Below are 19423 nucleotides of genomic sequence, written 5' to 3'. Positions count from 1 at the left end.
GCAGAGAGAGTCCTAGCAAAACCAAGGTCCAAACATCAAACGCTGGGATGCAAACGGATCTCATATTTCCATTATCTGTAGCTCCCGTTAACCAAAAAAGCATACTGGCTTCTACAAACATCAAGATGGCTCCAATATTTTTAAAACAAAATTTAAATAAAGAACCAAGAAAGGAACCCGGTGGGGAGCCCAAGCAAGCATTGAGAAAAATGGCCCCTATTTTTCTGAAGCCGTCAGATAAAAAAGCTCCTGCATTACAAGAAAGAAACACACTTCCCGGGCCAGCCAGCAAAGAAGTGACATCACCAAGCCCCTTACTCAACGAAGGAATTTGCTGGAACGGGTCCGGGAAATTTATAAACCTGGAAAGGTATCCTCAAAACGGAGAAAGAGAGGGAAACGAACAAAAACAACAAATCCCCATAGCAAGAAACGAGGAATTAGCGGCATCGAACTTTACAATCCCAAGGCTGTGGCTTAGACTAGAGAATCAGAGTACAAGGATATCACTATGCAGATCCGTCCTACTGTCGGAAATCCAAAAGAACTATAATCTCTATCTTTTTGATTCAGAGGATATTGAATACTTAGCCTTCCCATTCAGGGAGGATAAATTCTTTGTGGAGATAGCCCTCACCTCAAGAAAGGCACAACAGGCGCTCATTAATAATAAAGACGACCTGGCTAAAGAAGGGCTTTGGGTATATGAATCAGAGGAAGAAGGAATGTATGGAAGTTACCGGTGGCATAACCAGACCGCAGAAGAACCTGCATCCACTGCTGAGGGCACTGCCGGAACTTATGGAGAGCCCCAAAGCAGTGTAACAAGCAGCCGCAGTTTAAAAGAAGACCTGATAACTAAACTCCCAGAAATCATCTCGCAAATCCTCCAGAAACTGGGCGAGGAACAGAACAGTCTTTAGTCAGAGAGGCCTTAGATTAGTCTCATGGAACACCAGAGGCCCAAGCTTTTTGAAGAAAAAGAAACTCAAAAACGACCTCTTAGAACGTAATGACATCTTATTATTTCAGGAAACATGGTTAGCTAATCCTATCGAGATAGAGGGCTTCACAGTGCAAAACCTCAGGGCCTCTCAAAAAGCCAAAGGTAGACCAGCAGGAGGAATGCTAATAGCAACTAAAAATTCCGCCATTAAAAACGTGGTCACGCTATGCAATAATCCAGTGGGCATTCAGGCCACTAAAGCAGAGATAAGACAGAATGACTGTCAGGCAAATCTCATTTTGGTAAATATCTACTGGAACCCAGCCATTTCCAAACTCCGAGACTTCATAGGAACTCTAAATGAGCTCTTCTCTAGGGTTAAGATGATCCACAAAGGAGCACAGATCATTGTAGCAGGAGACCTAAACACAGATCTCATCAGTGTAGGGAACAGGAAAAATAGCTCACCTAAATACAGTACTATACAGAAAGGCAAACAATGGCGGGACTTCTTCCAATCATGGGATCTGGACATGCTACCTATAGACGGCAGCAGTAAGGACAAAATCGGACCTACATGGCGGCAAGGAAGTTTGCAATCAACAATAGACTATATCTTCACCTCTTCTTCACTTTCCCTGCACCAACATCCTCTCAACTTAGATTGGGAAGGGGGAAGTGACCATGCGAGGATGGAACTCTACTTTCCTGAAATTCAGAGTTCAGCAAACCCACGCTTTAGACAGGAACTGGAGGGCTTTAAAGGGAAATTGAAAGCACTCAAGTACAAACATGGGGGGGTAAACTTGAATGATCAGCTAGCAACCATTCATCCCTCAATAGTGGCCGAAAAGTATCATCCAGAAAAATTCGGAAAATTCATATGGTCCACCTGCCGACCAAGCGAAGTACAAACAGTGGGGAAACAGACACATCTCCACCACTTCGACGAGGAAACCTTCAAAAGGAAAAGATGCCTGCGACAAACACTGCGAAGTATAAGACAGACCAGAGCAGAAGATCCCGTTGGCTGCATTCAAAAACTCAAAAAAACCAAACAAATCTATAGAAACTGGTCTAAGAATCACAAACATTTAAAAATACAAGAGGATGGGGAGAGAATGCTTTCGCTTCTTAGCACAAATAACTGCAGAAATTTTTGGGCAGTCCTAAATCAACTTGAAACTGGCCAAAACAGTGCTCTTTGCAACTTAGTGTTGGAATGCAAGTGGGTTGAACACCTGGCCAAGAACTTCGGAGCAACAGGCTCAAGAGACATTAATATCAGCAACATCACCTGGTCTCTGGATTTTACCGTAGAAGACATTGAAGAATTAATTACATCATCCTCTACCTCGAAAGCCGCAGGGCCGAATGGCCTCACATACCAGGTGTTAAAAAATCAGCCAAAACTTTGGTCAAAACTGCTATACTATCTCTTTCAAGGAATAATGAGGGAAAAAACTTTTCCTCCATCGTGGAAGAATGCAGTGATGATCCCATTCTTCAAAGGGGGTGACAGGCTAAGTCCAAAATGCTATAGACCCATAGCTCTCTTGGATATAGACAGCAAAATATTCATGAGAATATTGATGAGGGAACTTTCCCTTTGGGTAGAATCAAACGAAATTCTCCCCCCGCACCAAACAGGTTTCAGGAAGGGTCTTTCTACCAGCCTTAATGGCCTTACACTGAACCTGTTAAGCGAAAGCTCGAATGAGAAAGAAGGCTCGCCGTTGTATGGGGCATGGGTAGATCTGTCCAGGGCATTTGACATGGTGGACGGATCACTCCTATGGCAGAAAATGAGCAAACGGGGAATTCCAGCTCCCCTGCTGGCTATGCTCGTTGAACTACATAAAAACACTACGATCAGAGTGAGGCTGGATGACGCCGGCAACCTCTCAGAAGCAATCCAGGTTCTAAAAGGGGTACGACAAGGTTGCTTGGGTGCACCTTTGCTTTTCAATCTTTTCCTCTCAGACATAGGAGACTTCTTGGCCTCGGCGTCGCTGATCTGTCCCAGGATCAACAGCAGAAGAATTCACTGGCTGGCCTATGCGGACGATCTCGTTCTCTTGGATGGATCACCATTAGGACTGCAACATCTCTTATCTAAACTCAATGAATACGCCAAGTTAAATGGCCTTAAAATAAACCCACTAAAATCTAAGGTCCTGGTTTTCAAACATCCAAGGAAAAAGGTAACATCAAGGATCTGGGTTTTGGATAATGAGGAAATTCCCAGAGTAGATGAGCTAACATACCTGGGATACGAAGTCTTAGCCCATCCAACTGTAAACAAGGCGAATTCATCCATTCACAACAAGACCTCGAAAATCGTTGCGCAAATGAAAAACCTAAATGGAAAATTTTGTAAATTTTCACTGTTACCACTCAAGAAATTCTATGTAGGCAAAGTAGTTCCTGTCCTCCTCTACGGATTGGAGGCAAAACCTCTGCTGTGGAACTATGATTGGTACAAAATTGAGGGCCTTATTTGGAAATCCTCCATCAGGCTTCCAATGTGTACAGCGTCAGCTAGTCTGAGGTTCGAATTAGGCTTGACCTCACTGAGCTGCTACGCAGAGTGGAAACTCCTCTCACTATACCGTAATATAATCACAGCCAGTGAGGCCACCCTCTTTTTCGACATAAATCAACATCTAAAGAAAGCAAAATCAAAACAGCTATCGAGCCTAGAAAAGAAGATAGGACAGATTCTGCATAAGCTTGATTTAACAACAGAAACCCTGCTACAAAACCCTTTGAAAGTAAAAAAAAACCTAAAAATGGCTGACTGGATCGACACAATCACAAGAGTCAGAAACTTAAAACCACTGAACTATTTCCTGATTGTAGACAGGAAACTGGGAACCATGCCACGCTATCTGGAAAAATTCCCAGATCGTGAAACAAGAAACAGTTTTCTCAGACTCCGTCTGAATTTAGCCCACACAGGAGAAATACTGGCTCAAAGAAACCAGGGAGAGAAGGCAATAAAATTCTGTGAAATCTGCAAAACTCCGAACCTCCAAACCTTGAAACACTTGCTATTGGAATGCGAAGGCACATGGGCCATAAGAGTGACTTTCCTGAGGAGATTCGTCAGCAGAGAAGAGAGCTTAATCCAAGATGCATTCTGGAACAGACTGATCTCCGGCCAGGAAATTTTGCTCACTGCCGCGATAGTAAAAGTATCAGAGGAACTCACCATTTTAACAAAGCATCAAAAGATGACACAGTCTAATGAGCTGCCTGGTGGTCACTCATTGGCCCATCAGGATTTTTTAGCTACTCCCTGGCTTCCGAGAACCGTTAGTAATTTTATCTAAGGAAATGCACTATGCTTTTGTAAAGGTTTTCTTGTAAAACCAAAAGCAAATAAATAAATAAAAAATAGAATCCTTTTACAGGATCGCAATGAGGCTGTACTGACAATAGGACAGCTCACTGGGAGACTTGATGTGCTATGTACTATCTGTGATTCCGAATCCTCATGAGGAACTGAGGGTAGACGTCAATATAGGAGGCAAAAGTGTTTAATTTTTAGTAGACATAGGTGCAACGTGCTCATGTATATGAGAGGGAAAGGTTTCAATGTCTGGCAATGACATGAATACTCAAGGTTTTTCAGGAGCCACAAGTAGAGTTCCTTTCACTGAAGAATTACCAGTTTCTATAGGAGAATGCGACATGAAGGTGCCTTTGCTATAATCCACCTGTCAATATATTGGTTCGACATTTGATGACAAAGTTAAATATGATAATCTTGTTTACCGAAGAAGGCATAGTGTGTTCAACTCCAGGAATATATTATTTAAACGTGAGCAAATTTATTATGGCATTTGCAGGACAAATAGCCATGAGGGCCATACAGTTAGAACCAGATGTTTTCCATTATGGAGTATGTATTCAATTGACATGTCTGACAGGCCTAGCAGTCAGAACGATGAGAATACCTGATGAATTTTTGTTTAGGCCAAAGATACATATGCGTGAAGAAGACGGACATGTTTTTCCCTTAGAGTTACAAGCAGCCATAGTGCAAGGTGAAATGGCTTTGCTTGATGGAAATGATGGCAAAGGCAGACGATGGTGTGCAGTAATTGCCATCAGGGAAGGTTACAAATTAATTGATGTCACTGATGACAATCTATTTGGAGATCATTCATCTGATGACAAAGTAATATTTGGCATGAGTATTACTTATTGGGTGAGAGCAATCAAATGAGAGTTTCCTTAGAAAATGATGCTAGCACAAAACCGTCCTGAGTATTTTGATGAAGATATGGCAAAAGTGCCAGCTTCATTGTGGACTACAGGTCCCTATGATGTAGGCCTGTTGAAGGGGGTCAGAGAAGTGAAGATTAAATTGAAACCAGGAGCAATTTTACCTTTAGCATGACAGTACCCCCTGTCTCGAGAGGCAGTTGAAGGTATTTTTAAGACAATTTCCGCCATGATGGATCAGGGTATCTTAGTGATGTCAGAGTCACTCTGTAATACAGCAATTTATCCTGTGAAAAAAGGGAAATGGGGGTCTTGGAGACTAATTCAAGATTTCAGGCCGATAAACCAGATTGTACAGGCTGAGTTCCCGCTAGTTCTTAATCCGGCTACAATCTTATCTAATATACCTGTTGGAGAAAGATATTCCACTGTGATTGATTTGAAAAATATATTTTTTCTCAATCCCATTGCACAAAGACTTGCAGGATCTGACCCAATTCACGTTCAGACAGACTAAGTTAAAAAGCACAAGATTGCCTCAAAGGTTTTGTGAGTCTCCATCGATTTTCAATAGAGTCCTGCAGATGGACTTGAGCAATATTGCTTTAGAAAGTGTTGTGTTGCAATACGTAGATGACATTCTAGTATGCAGCACATCAGAGGAAGAGTGCAGCTATGATTCTGTTCAGCTGATGATTACACTTGCTGACAAAAGATATAAGGTTGACCAAGAGAAGTTACAGTATTGTGAACAAGAGGTGTTGTATATTGACCAATTGCCATCACACAAAGGAAAGAAGGTTACTCCTGAGAGAACTGAGGCTATTTTGAAAACTGCAAAACCACACACGATAAAACACATGCAAAGATTTCTGGGATTATGTAACCATGTCAGAGTGTAGTTCTTTGACTATAGCTCATATATAAGGCCTTTATTGTAGGCCTTAAAGAAATCACAGGCAACACAGGAAAAATTGTGTGGACTGAGGGAATGGAAGAAGGATTTGAAGAGTTGAAAAAAGCAATTTGCATGACTCCAGTTTTAGGGATTCCTAATCATGCTGAGGAATTCTTTTTATTATCACATACAGATGGCACTGTTATGACAGAAGTCCTTACGCAGAGAACCACATTGGGGTACAAGCCCCTTGCATATTACAGTGGGATTTTATACCCAGTAATGAGAGTTATTTTTCTGTGCAAACAATTGCTTTCAGCTGCCGTGTTCGCTATAGAGAAAGCTGCAAGCCAAGTGATGGGATGCTCTATGATGCTGTTTGTTGAGCACACACTTTTTGCCATTCTAGAGAAACCAAAAGGCACATTGACTTCTCAAAGGGCATCTGCCTACAAGGTAGTTATATCAAATTCGGGGAGCAAAATAGTTTGATGCAGAATAGTGAACCCTGCCATGTATATAGCTGAACCACTGGCAGAGGATGAGCATGCGCATGATTGTTCAAACTATGAAGAGTTCTATGACGAAATCCCTAGGATAAAACAAAATGCCTTGACGGGTGGAGAAATTGTTTTTATTGACGGTGCTTCAAGAATCGATCAAAATGATGGACAGAAATATACGGGTGCTGCTGTGGTAAAACACACAGCCAATCGGGAGTTTCAGAAATTGATAAGTGCTCGACTTCCGTCTCACTATTCAGCACAGGCGGCAGAGCTAGTGGCGCTGATAGTCACACTTGAGAACCATACAGACCAGCAAGTAACGTTGCACAGCGACTCTGCCTATGTGATGTCAATGGTGCATGCAGGGTTAGCACGTTGGAAAAGGAGGGGCTACCTCCAAGCGAATGGCACGCCAGTGCAGCACACTGCCTTATTTGACAGGCTTATTAAGGCACTGCAACTCCCATTGGCCATCGCGATCATTAAATGCACCGCGCACACTAAAAGGGCAGATTTTATCTCACGTGGGAACCAAGCAGCAGATGAAGAAGCAGAACTTGCTGCATGTTCAGAAAATGAAATGACCTTTGAAACACTTGATGTAAATGTGAAAATGGTAGTAATGATGAATGTGTCCAAAAAATATAGTGATCTGTTAAAAATGCAGCTAATGGAGGTTCATGGGGAAGCACCTCAAGATGAGAAAGATTTGTGGATGGGAAGAGGGTGTTCCTCAAACGCCTCTGAAGCGTTGTGGCAACAATACAGCACTGGTAAACTGGTGATGCCTGTAGCCTTATTAAGGGTGGCAGTGTAACAGCTACACTACCCTGCTCACACAACTAGAGAGAACCTTGCTGCAACTATTGCAGAGAATGCATTTGTACCAAATTTGTTAGAACATGTTGCGTTCTATGTAGTGAACTGCATCGTGTGTCAAAAATATATGGCTGGGCATACACTGCGCACTGTTAGGGGAGTTATTACGAGACCAACTGGCCCCTTTCAGCATTTGCATATCAACTATGTCGACATCCTGCAAGTATCTAATGGATATAGATATATGATTGTTGTAGTTTGTCCCTTTTCACGGTGGATTGAGGCTGGTCCATGTACACACCCGGACTCTACCTGTGCAGCTACTTTTTTAGTACGGAAGTGTTTCCCAGATCGGGAGTATGTGAAGTAATGAGGTCAGATAATGTCCCACATTTTGTGAATCAAACATTTGAGCAGATCAGCGTGTTGCTTGGTATAAAGCACAAGTTTCCTTCAGCCTATCATACGCAAGGAAATGGGATTTGTGAATGGCTCAATGGCTTGCTCAAAGAAAGAATAGCCAAGTTGAAGCTAACCTTGAAGAAAGGGTGGTTGCATTGCCTACCACTGGCATCATATGCATTGCGGAACCAACCAGGTTCGGACCACTATCACCCTCCCATGAGATAGTGACAGGGAGACGGATGAGGATAGCCCTCATGCCTCCATCCTGGGTTAAAAGTGAGGCTCAGCCTAAATCTGAATTGTTAGGAATGTAGCTACATGAGAATCTTATGTGTATGACTTCAAGTATCTCGGTCATTTCAGATCAGCTACGGTGAAAAGGGTGTGGGGCAGTACAGAACATAGAAGGAGATGCTTTAACAAGTAGTATTCAAATACTTTGTGTACCCCAACTTTTCCCTGGAAATGCAGTCCGAATCCGCAACCACAAAGGAGGAAGTGGGACAAACCCACGAACCCTGCTTCAACGGCCCTTTCATTGTGGAAGACTTTTCGCTGTCTGCAGTCAGAGTGCAATGCAGATGTGCTTGGACTTTCTTAGGCAATGTCAGAGTTTACACTAGAGAAACCCCTCTGCGCATACCCCAAACAGAAGCAAGCATAGGGGAAGAACCTCAGCAAATGCAGACAAGGTCTATGATGAGGAAGAAGAGCGCAGAGTCTGTTCAATAAAAGAAAAGATTTCATTGGACTGTGGCTTGGTTTGGGACACTCTTTTAGCCACCTCTGAAAGGGTTAAGGGAAGCTAATGTGAACACTCTGTGCTGTGATTTCAGGGTGAAAGAAAAATCTTATGTTCTGAAAAGCCTCAGGAGTTTGTGACACTTTGGACCGAGACATGCTTAAGCCTTGATAAGAAGAGAAACATGCCAGATTCTGATCGTGGGTTCGACAATTGGAAAAGAGTACAGTATCCTAATTCATTTAACACTGAGTTTCTGTTTGAATTTGCCTATGGTGATTCCCAATGACAACGTTTGAAGGATCATATTTGAAATGTTTCTCTTCATTTTGCGCATGTATCCGGCAATTGTGGGAAGAACGTCTAATATTCGTGTTTTTCTGCAAAATCCTAAAAATGGTCCCATTGTAAGGAGACTACTCGCAGCAATCATCAAGCAAGGTTTGCAGCTACCAGAGTATAGTGGGGAGAGCACAAATGCCCCTATCAACTGATGCCACAAACAGACTAGTCAGTAGGGTGTTCTTTCGTCTAATTGAAGAGTACCCGCATCTTGTTGGAAGACACACGGATGTGCTCACATTTCTAAGGGACCATAGAAACACTATAATCTTGGAAGGCATCCTAATCCAAGTTAGTTTATATTCTGTGAGAAATCTGAGATCAGAGTGAATATTTCCTTTGAGGGACAGATTAAGAGGCTGCTGATAAAGAAAGACTCTTGTTTCATGCTGAAAGAAGTTCATCATGTCATCTGGTGTAAAGCAGATTCAACGATAGACTGGGAGCTAGTGTATATCATTGAACTTGTCTAGACATACTGAGGCCGCTTTTCTTCTTGCTGAAGAGGCATTCACATTTTTGTCTGATTAAAGACTGGTTCCAAGGAGCATTTGAGAGTTTGTTCTTATCATCCAGAAAGCAGACAGCAAACTGAGGACGAAATTGCTTAATCAAGACAGCAGCTTCCAGAAACAGTACATAATGCTGATGTATTAAATATTACTTTTTTTTTTCCTAAGCAATAAAAATGGGTAGTATCAGCAGTAATATAATAATGCCTGTTGTAGAGAGACGTCCATGTTGTCCATGAATTAGATGCTGCAAATTGACATACCTTTGTGTTATTTACACTTGCATTGTGTTCTTAATCATATTGCTTTCACTGACAGTACGGACATCGTACTACCTTCATGTACATTGAGCTAGGACTCTGGTGAATCTTCCTGAGCAGAAGGAGGGTGTAATCGTGGCAACTACTAGGTAGCCAAGACCCTATGTAGTTATTCCTGTCCTAACTAAAGATGATAAATGACCTGCACTTGAGATAAGTGTCACAATTAATCATTCACATGCAAAAGGTGTCTTAGAGAATCTTTTAGGCTGCAAGATGCAGGCTTGGCAAGACAGGCAAGACAAGAGGTTGTTAGACGGTGAGACTATACAGACAATGCATGCAAGAACACTTGTTCCTGTGATAAATGATCGAAAGATGATCCCTAAAAGACAGATTCACATGGAGATTTTGCAAGAGATTTTCACGCCTAAATGGTATGTTGAGGGGATTAAACTTTCTGAAATTTCTCCTACTCAGATAACACATGTAGGTGTACCCCGCCCACTGGTATGTGTTCCTGTAATTGATCCAGTGAGAATGAGCTATGCTAACGCACTTCATGCCATGATTATGGAAGTTCACATGAGAAGGATGAGACCCAAAAGAAGAACTCAAGAAGATGATTTGTAATTTAACGATTACCTGGACAGTACAGCTCACCTGGGAAATAACATATGGTATCAACATATGAAAGAAGTAGGAAGAAGGCATCCAAAGGAGGAATTCTTTGTATGTGCACTCCTGTCAGACAGTATGGGGAAATCTAAGATCTTTATAGCCATTGAAATAGATGTTCTGACTGCGAAATGCATATTACATATAGCATTCTGTAGTACAACAGGCCAGTTCATGGGTTGAACACTCTACCTCAAATGGGCAACTGAATGGACAGATCCAGATGAAGATGACTATATGCAAGACGCAAAGACAAGAGCCCATACTAAGAATCATGTGATCAGATACAAAATACCTGGGGTAAAAGGAGCTGGAATCAGATGAGAAGTAAATAAAAAAATGGAAGTTCCAGGAAAAACTGCAGACAATATTCATTGATGGATGAACAGAGGCCAGATGCAGATTTGCGAAACTGTGCTATCACCAGATGGCTGTGAAGAAGGAGTAGTGATCTGCAGAGACTGGGTGATAATGGGTCCCTACTAACCAACTATTGAGAATGCATAGATGCTGTGTAAGCCTTTATGGTCGAGACTTGCTAAACTACTGACATGGGTCGAAAAAAGAGGAGGACCCTTGCAAATAGTGTCTTTGGAGAGTGCAAAGCTGTTTCAGAAACAATGGCACAGGAAAAGTTGGAGAGAATCAGAATTGTGGGAGAATGTTCGAAGTACCAGGAATTAAAATTGGGACAGCAGTAATTGTGGATCATTATTGGACTTGTGGATCCAAGGGATACATGAAGTTGCCCAAGGACTGGGGAGGGATATGCACATTGGTAAATGTCCATATTCCAGCATTGGTGATTCCAAAGAGTGATCTAAGCTTCGATACTTTTCCAAAAGCAGATGCTCACTTGAGGGAGAAGAGATCTGTGGAGCTGATACAGAGGATGAAGAGGGAGAAATATTTCTCAGATAAGTCAATAGAAGCTTTTGACTCTATTCCTTATGAACATAGGCTGTTGAGCCAGACCTTGTCAGTGTTCTCGTTGGTCTTCATGCCGAGAATCCAGGTTGGAGCAAATACAAAATGACTTCAAATCACCAGATGGGAATTGCTGCAGACAATTAACACAACTATAAAGGGATTCAATTCTATCAGAGAAGAGATGAGAGCATTAAGACTGATGACTCTTCAGAACAGATACGTCCTGGATATGATTACAGCAATGGATGGAGGTGTTTGTGCAAAACTCGGGGAATCATGTTGCACATTTAAACCTTCTCATGATGACGAAAATGGCACCTCGACAGAGGCCATAGACATGCTGACAAAGCTCCATGGTCAGATGATAGACAAAGTAGAAGACATTGCTGATGACAGCTGGTTTGGGTCACTCTTCTCTTGTGTTCCACAATGGATGGCAGATATGTTCAAGTTTCTTGGAGCCCTGATCATGTTGGTATTGTTAGATTTTGTGTGATCAAGATAATAATCTCACAATGTAAGAAGAAAGCAAAGAAAGCCATAGGGATGAAGATCATGATTGATGTCTGATCAGGATGGAATGCCTCAGACTTGACAGATGAATTAATCAGAGACTTTGTAAAGGCCAGTATCCATGCACTTGAATGGACAAAGTTCCTGTATCCAAAGAAACATAAGAAGGAAGTTGGAAGATGGCTTTTCTGCAGTCCAAGTGGACAATGTAGTCTTATGACTTTGAACAAAGATGAGCATGTCAAATCAGCAGGATGCCTGAAGGGAGTCATGAAGATATGGATCCCAAAGAAGCTTTTCTTCAGACCTAAATGCCTGGATGTGAAGGATGATGAGAGAGTGGTTCGATAAATCGCCCAGAGGGGGGGTGTAGAGGAGGGGCCAAATACCCCCATATCAACCATTCTGCCCCGTTTACCTGTATGGTGGAAACCAGAGTATGTGACATACACAGAACAGTTGAATCAACAAAGGGCAGAGTGTGGACTCTGTGCAGTACCAGTGAAAGTACCAATACATAAGAGAATCTTGGAGGCAAGGTACCCATTGAAAAAAACATACCTATATACAAGAAAATATGATGACAATTTGAATGCAATCCCTGAAGAAGCAGAGCCAATAAATGACAAGGACATATGGTAACAGCACTAACCATTGCCAGTATATGTCACACAGAGCTGAAATGACGTACATAGAAGAGATACAGAGACCAGAGAATGCAGATATTCTATAAGGCATCAAGAAAATATCAAGGATAAGTGACATCTTGGGATCAAGGTGTAGAAGCTTATGCCACAGAAACAGATGAAGACATTGAGTCATTTTACGCGTGTACACATGCAACAGAAACACAAGCAGACAAAGTAATCTTGAGGCTAGCTTATAGTGAATAGATTGCAGCAAGCGCCAACATATACATATATACCTATGGATAAGTGAAGGATGGATGTTTCCACTACGCATTATAGCAGTGCTGTACAGTAGTAAGAAGGCCTCATTTCTAGTGTGTTGCAGTTAAAAAGCAAATTTAATTACAAAGTGAATCTCAGCAGACGAGGCTGGACGAGCCAAGAAGCCAAGGTCTTATCAAACTAGAGTGAACTGACATTGGATACAAACTGTGTGAAAAAACAAAACTCCTGTTCAGAAGGCATGAACATAAAGAGGAAGACATTAGATGTGTATTAAAAAATAGTATTAAATGCACAAAAAGGCTCTATTCCATGGTCTCTAGTCACATGGAAGCATGAAGTTGAACGAATGAGAATGTCACACCTAGGCATGAGGGCAGACCGTGCTTTTCACTCCCTAAATTTCTCAAAGCTAAGAGCACTCTCAAGAATGAGCTTCAAAGCCTAATTGACAGTAGACCACTGAGGTGATGATGGATTGATATGCTAATTGGTGGGAAGCTAATGGTAAAGCAGCCTCACTACCACTTGAATGGCCAGCCTGCAGGTTGCTAGACGTAGGTGGAAAAGTACTGACGGAGGTTTGAGTGACAACCAATTGTAGAGGACCGTGTAATTAAGGGTCTTATAGTTGTTTAAACCAATGGGACATTGTCTATTTAGAAATGTTCATAGTGGTCATTTTTTTGGGAAGGCTTAGTTGCCCTACCTGATGTTAAGTAACCAATTACACATTTTTAGACTAGTATGGATCATATACCGAGATGTTCACTCAGAGCCAATCACCCATGCACATAGGTATTTGTAAGGTCCCACTTAAGATGACGTTAGTACACACATAGGTTAACGTCATTGATGACGAGTATTGCTTGTAAGATCTCAGTTTTTACTAAGAATGTTGAAATAAGAGGATCGAGGGAATTCGTTGATGTTCGTTATGCTCTCTGTTTTAGATAATTGACATTAAAACAGTCTTCCTTTTGCCAACTACCTGAGTCGTCTCTATTATTGATGTATGAATATAGTCTGCTTTGCCATCCATTTGCTACTCATCAAAGGGGCTGGACTATCCAGTTAAAATGCATGTGGGACTGTATTGGTTGTGAGTTTGCTCCCAGATAGTGCACAGATTCACATGCTATTAAGGTTAACTCTGTAAGGGTTAACTCTGTAAGGGTGAACACCTCTCTCCAGATATGCCATAAGGCTTCAAACCAGTGTCCAATACCTGAGGATGGACTGTGTCCAAAATGCATTGGCACAAAAAATTGTGACACTTGATATCTGGATGTACTTTTGCCTTTTCATGCAATTAAATAACTGGAAACCTTAACTAACGTCATGTTCTGATATTTGTACATTTGACAAATTAAGATAACTATCAACAGTAGATTTATAGAAGAGCATGATGTGAGCATTCTGTGAACTAGAATTTCTTTCTAGTTCTTTTTTATCATAACAGTAGTGGTTGGTGCAACTTCTGTTCCATGTAATAAAATGATATGATATGCTATGATTTGATATGGCTTTTATAACACGCCTATATACAAGTTTTTCAAGGCGCTACGAGGCAAGGGCGGGGGAACAGAGGGAAGACAGACAACGATCCTACTAGGCCAGGTGTCATTCAGATCGCGCAAGTGCATGGGAATGGGGAAGGCGGAGAGTGCGTGGGGAAGGAGGAGGGGTCAGTGCAGTACATGGGATAAAAGGATAAATAACAATAAGTAGAAGTACGGCCAGCAGGTGGCAAGGTAAGTGCAGACAGCTTGTGCCAAGAGCTGGTACTGGGACTGTAGGGATACAGAAAAGAGCCCCAAGTGCGCCTGAGATTAGAGGGTGTCCAGGTAACCTGTGCAGTTTCGGTTTCAGCCAGGAAGTCAGCAGAGGAGAGGAGGAGAAAAAGCAGAAGCAAAGAAAAAAGGTGTTGAGGTGCTTCCAGAACCGGAGATGATTCTCCTCAAGTTTCAAGGAAGCTGTTCCACAGGAGGCCACAGCCGAAGAAAGAGATCTACCACCAACTTGTTGCTTGAAGAAGCGACCGAGGGAGTTGTAGGTGGATGAGCGAGGAGCTCGAGAAGGAAGATATTTAGGAAGAGAGAGTCGAAGGTACTGAGGCCCCACACCCCAGATGGCCTTGTGGACAATGCATAGGGTTTTAAACTTAATCCTCGCAGCCACTGGGAGCCAGTGCAGAGATTTCAGTCCTGGAGAGATACAATCCCTGGGCTTCAGGCCAAGGACAAGTCTCGCTGTCCAGTTATGGATGAGTTGCAGAGGGCGGAGAGTAGAAGCAGGCATATTTTGAAAGAGGCTGTTGCAATAGTCCAGCCTAGAGAGAATCAGAGTTCTGGAGAAAGTGAGCTTCTGGGGGAAGAAGAGGAAAGGAAGGATACCTCTGAGGAGGTGCAACTGGTAGTGTGCCTTCTTAGAGACTTCAGAGATGTGAGGAGAGAAGGAGACTGTGGAGTCAAAGAAGAACCCATGGTTTTTAGCCTCACAGGTAGGAGCAGGAAGAGGGCCAAGAGAAGCCAGCCAGAGAGTGACAGGAAAGGAGAGAGTGGGTGTGTTGATGAGGAGAATCTCGGTCTTACTGGCATTAAGGCAGAGATCATTGGTGGCACACCACTCCTGGATGGCGGACAGACAGTCGGAGATGAGAGAGGGAGAAGAGGTGGCTGAGGGTAGCCTGAAAATGAGCTGAGTGTCATCAGCATAGCACTGGAAGTTGGAGCAGAGTGCAGCAATGTGGCGGGCAAGAAGTGCCAGGTATTGGATGAAAAGCCAGGGAGAGAGGTTAAACCTCTGGGGAACACTACAGGTAGAGATAGAGATAGAGGAGAGGAAGGACCCAAGTTGAACCTGGTAGGGTCGATCAGAGAGGAAAGAAGTCAGCCATGCCAGGACCCGGAATGATTTACTGGCGCTTGACTTCTCAGATCGCCCGGGTTGTAGGCAGCACATTGTAAGAATGACATGCATTTCATCTTTTTCCCCCCTGAGCAATGATGAACAACAATGAGATACCAACACAGTCCACATTATGGGGTTTACCACCAGTGAGTGGACATTACTCATGCGGACAGTGCTCAGTTTGCCACCTGAATGGTCGGATGTGGAAATATAGATCTTTTTCTAATTGTTTGACCAATATGGTGATCTACGGGATAAAATGCCCCTGTGGGCTAATCTACGTAGGTAAAACTATTAGGTCTGTCAAAGTGCGAATTGGTTAACACCGTTCAGCCATTCGAAATGGCACCCCTGACAAACCACTTGTGGCCCACTATGCAGAGGCTAAACATACATGCGAAGAAATGTTTTGGTTTGTGATTCAGACAACAAAAGCTCACCCACGGGGGGGCAACAGGGACTTGTCCCTCAAGAAACTGGAACAGAAATGGATCTACAATCTCAAAACAGCTCAATCTGGTTTAAATATCGCAGTGGAATGGAATCTTTTCATCCACTAATGGCCCACTTACTTATTAGGGTCATAATATACCTAGACATCCTCAATACACGACACCTTGATCAACATCACATCTTCAGATGGCAGTCAGAAAGGCTGAGAGACACCACTCTTTGGGCAATATGACCGTTCATATAAATTCTGCCCAACCATCTATGTAATCATGATAAATATCAAAAGATGAACACTGTGATCTACTGTGTGATGTAATTAATAATAGATGTGCCTACTGTCTAGCAAGCTGATCACGGTGAATCATTCTGAAGTAAGACCAGCTGTCATCTATATTATAAATAATGACAGGGGATGGTCTATATATTCACATGGAAATAATATACAATGGTGGTCGTAATAGTAATAATAAGAGGACATGTCCTTCTGTTCCCCACCTCTGTCCTTCTTAGGGTATTGATTTGCTTCCTGTTGCCTGTAAATAGCACATTTACCCACCCTGAAATGGCCCCCATTCTCACAATCCATGGGGAGTCCGTCTTCGATGTCTAAGTCGAAAGATGTCGACATAATAATGCTGGAAGTCCTTCCCTGATGTCTACGTGCGCCTTTTCGAATTCACAGACATCGCGTGTATGAAGCCGCGCTCTACAGCGGTATTCCTTCACCGCGAACACTGGCACGATAGGTAAGCCTGCTTTGATTCTACACCTTGCGCATACAGGTAACATACAGCCACCTCACACACGAAGAGTGAGTTGATCTGTTCTCCCCGTTCTCCTTGCCCTTATGCAGGATTTAACTCTGTGATACGGGTGACATGTGAGCTGACATTTAACAACGAAACAGGAGACACAAACTTAAACAACACCTGGGATACTCACCGCCAAGTAAGTGGTGGGTTTCTGTAACCTTCACATTGACAATAAATAGAAACAACGCGGCACTGATATATATTTCTATTTCTCTATAGATTCCATGATGCATTGTGGGTGGAAAACATAGTGCCAAAATACCTACATAATTTATGTGCACGGCTAACGTACAACGTGGGAATCTGTAATTTGGTTCATACAAAATGGTAAATTTCTATTACCTAAAGACTTTATTGTGACAGTAATTGTTTTAGCGTCAAATCTTCATTGATTAAAACTATGTATTGATCTACAGCTTGAACTTCCTGGACAGACTTGTCTGCTGCCAGCATTAGATTGACTTGTGCAATCGCCTCGCTCATCACACTACAAGAAACTACCATGCTGTTGCAAGTTGGCTACTTTTTCATGATAATCACACCACTGATACAAGGCTTTTATATGCATTGAGTAAATCTTATATTTGCCTCAATTTCTATCCATTCTATCGGTTACCATACTGACACATGGCCGCCATGTTGACAGTGTAACCTGTTTCTTAACCTACTGCGTCCTGAAGACGGGTCCTGGGACACCACTGATGAGCTTTAGACTACAACAGGGTTGTCCTTTGCCCCAGAAACACATCAGATTGCAGACACCATTATACTATGCCATTATACTAGGTTGATGTATAATTGTAATGCGATCAAGTCACACCATTACTAACATCACACAAACCAATGAATGCCTTTAAATTGTAAACACATTGGTGTTAACAACAGCTATAAATGTGAAGTGGTATTCTCTTTCTCTCTCTATTGTGGTTCTCGCAAATGATGAACTCTATAAATGGCATTTTATGTTTTTTACTGTTATGTTTTGAGAAAATAATGATTAAAATATGTTAAATACATGACCGGGGTGGTAGATATAATCTCATGAAAATCCCACTTTGAGGATAACTTCCGATAAGTAGCCCCTTTGGTGTGTTATAGGTGGGTAGCTAGTGGATAATGTACTCTCTTTTTTGATGTATCCTTCCTCACATACCACAGCCCCCTCGACAAAAAATTGAGTAAACTTTTTTGCTCACAACATTTGTTTACCTGTGCACTTGGCAGGCCTTAAAACGGAAACAAAGGAGGTTCTGGGGCACTCTAACCTTCACACACACATTTGAGTACACTCCACTTTGCGTCATCTGGCTCCAAGATCTCAACCCTTGTTTTTAACTCAGCTTTATCCCTCCCACCACCTTGCAATACAAATCACACGATACTTGCTTCAATGATGCGCCCTGTCCTTCCTCTTTGAACATCTCAGGACCTGTTTCTTTGGGGTTGGTGAACAAAGGGCACTTGGTGCCAAGGAATTCAGAGGTCTGAAGTTTTAGTCAGTTATATGGGCTATAACTTGTGGTTGCCTGGGAATGGTGAAGGCAAGTCCCTCTATAGGCACACTCCAGAGTAAATACAACCTGCTAGGGAAATAAGCCAAGAAATAGATTTGCAAGGATAACAAGGTTTACTTGTACAAAATGCAAGTGCCTGCAAAGAACTTTGCTGCTCGAAAGTGGTCTGGTCTTACATCATCAAACATGGGTTTATAAACACAAACTGCGTCATTCGTATACAGAGCATTTTGGTGCTCCTGATTGGAGGGACCCTACACATGGGCCTGCTCCATAGTGGATGCAAGGCGATAATTGGCTGGTTCTTCCCCATCGATGTCTAAGCACATGGGCTCATCCTTGCGGTGATGTTCAGGACACAAATAAAATACATTATGGGCCTCATTACGAGTCCGGCGGTAGCCGTGCCGGAAAAACTGTCAGGCTGCCGCCGGACCCGAAATAACATTCCGCCTCCGTGATTGCCAGAATCACCGGGGCATTACAACCCAGCTGACCCGGTATTTCCGGAGGCGGAATTCCATAAATCCACATTCCCATGGAGTCCCATAGGACTCCATGGGGATGGGGACAATGGAAACACTAGTTCCGTCTATGACGAAGCCGGTGTTTCCATTTCCATCTGCAGGTGGGTGGTGTTGCTCCCGCCAGGTCAGACTCGGCAGGAGTGACACCTCCCGCCTACAGAACTCAGAATCAGCTGGTCCGGAAACACTGCCACCGTTGTTTCCGGACTGGCTGACTCATAATGAGGCCCATTGCATCTTATAAAAGCAAAACAACTAAATCTGACTATTCACTTATTATGGCAGGCACATGGGTGGCACAGGAAAGGGGTGCCAGGGAGAGGGGATAATGACATAGTCTTGCTGACCCATACATTTGGGGCTTCATTGAAACCGCAGTTCCTGTACACAACGTCTCCCCCAGGGGATTGCTCTTTGGTTTACTCTTCCTGGTTCCTCATGTTACTGGAGACTTGGGTGGCAGCTGGAGAAAAATACAGTTGGATGGGCTTTTAGATCTGTGCTGGCCA

Source organism: Ambystoma mexicanum, chromosome 6p, assembly GCF_040938575.1.
Source record: "Ambystoma mexicanum isolate Mex_15411 chromosome 6p, UKY_AmexF1_1, whole genome shotgun sequence".
Taxonomy (NCBI): Eukaryota; Metazoa; Chordata; class Amphibia; order Caudata; family Ambystomatidae; genus Ambystoma; species Ambystoma mexicanum.
The sequence above is the reverse complement of the archived record's forward strand: the minus strand, read 5'-3'. Positions refer to the sequence as shown.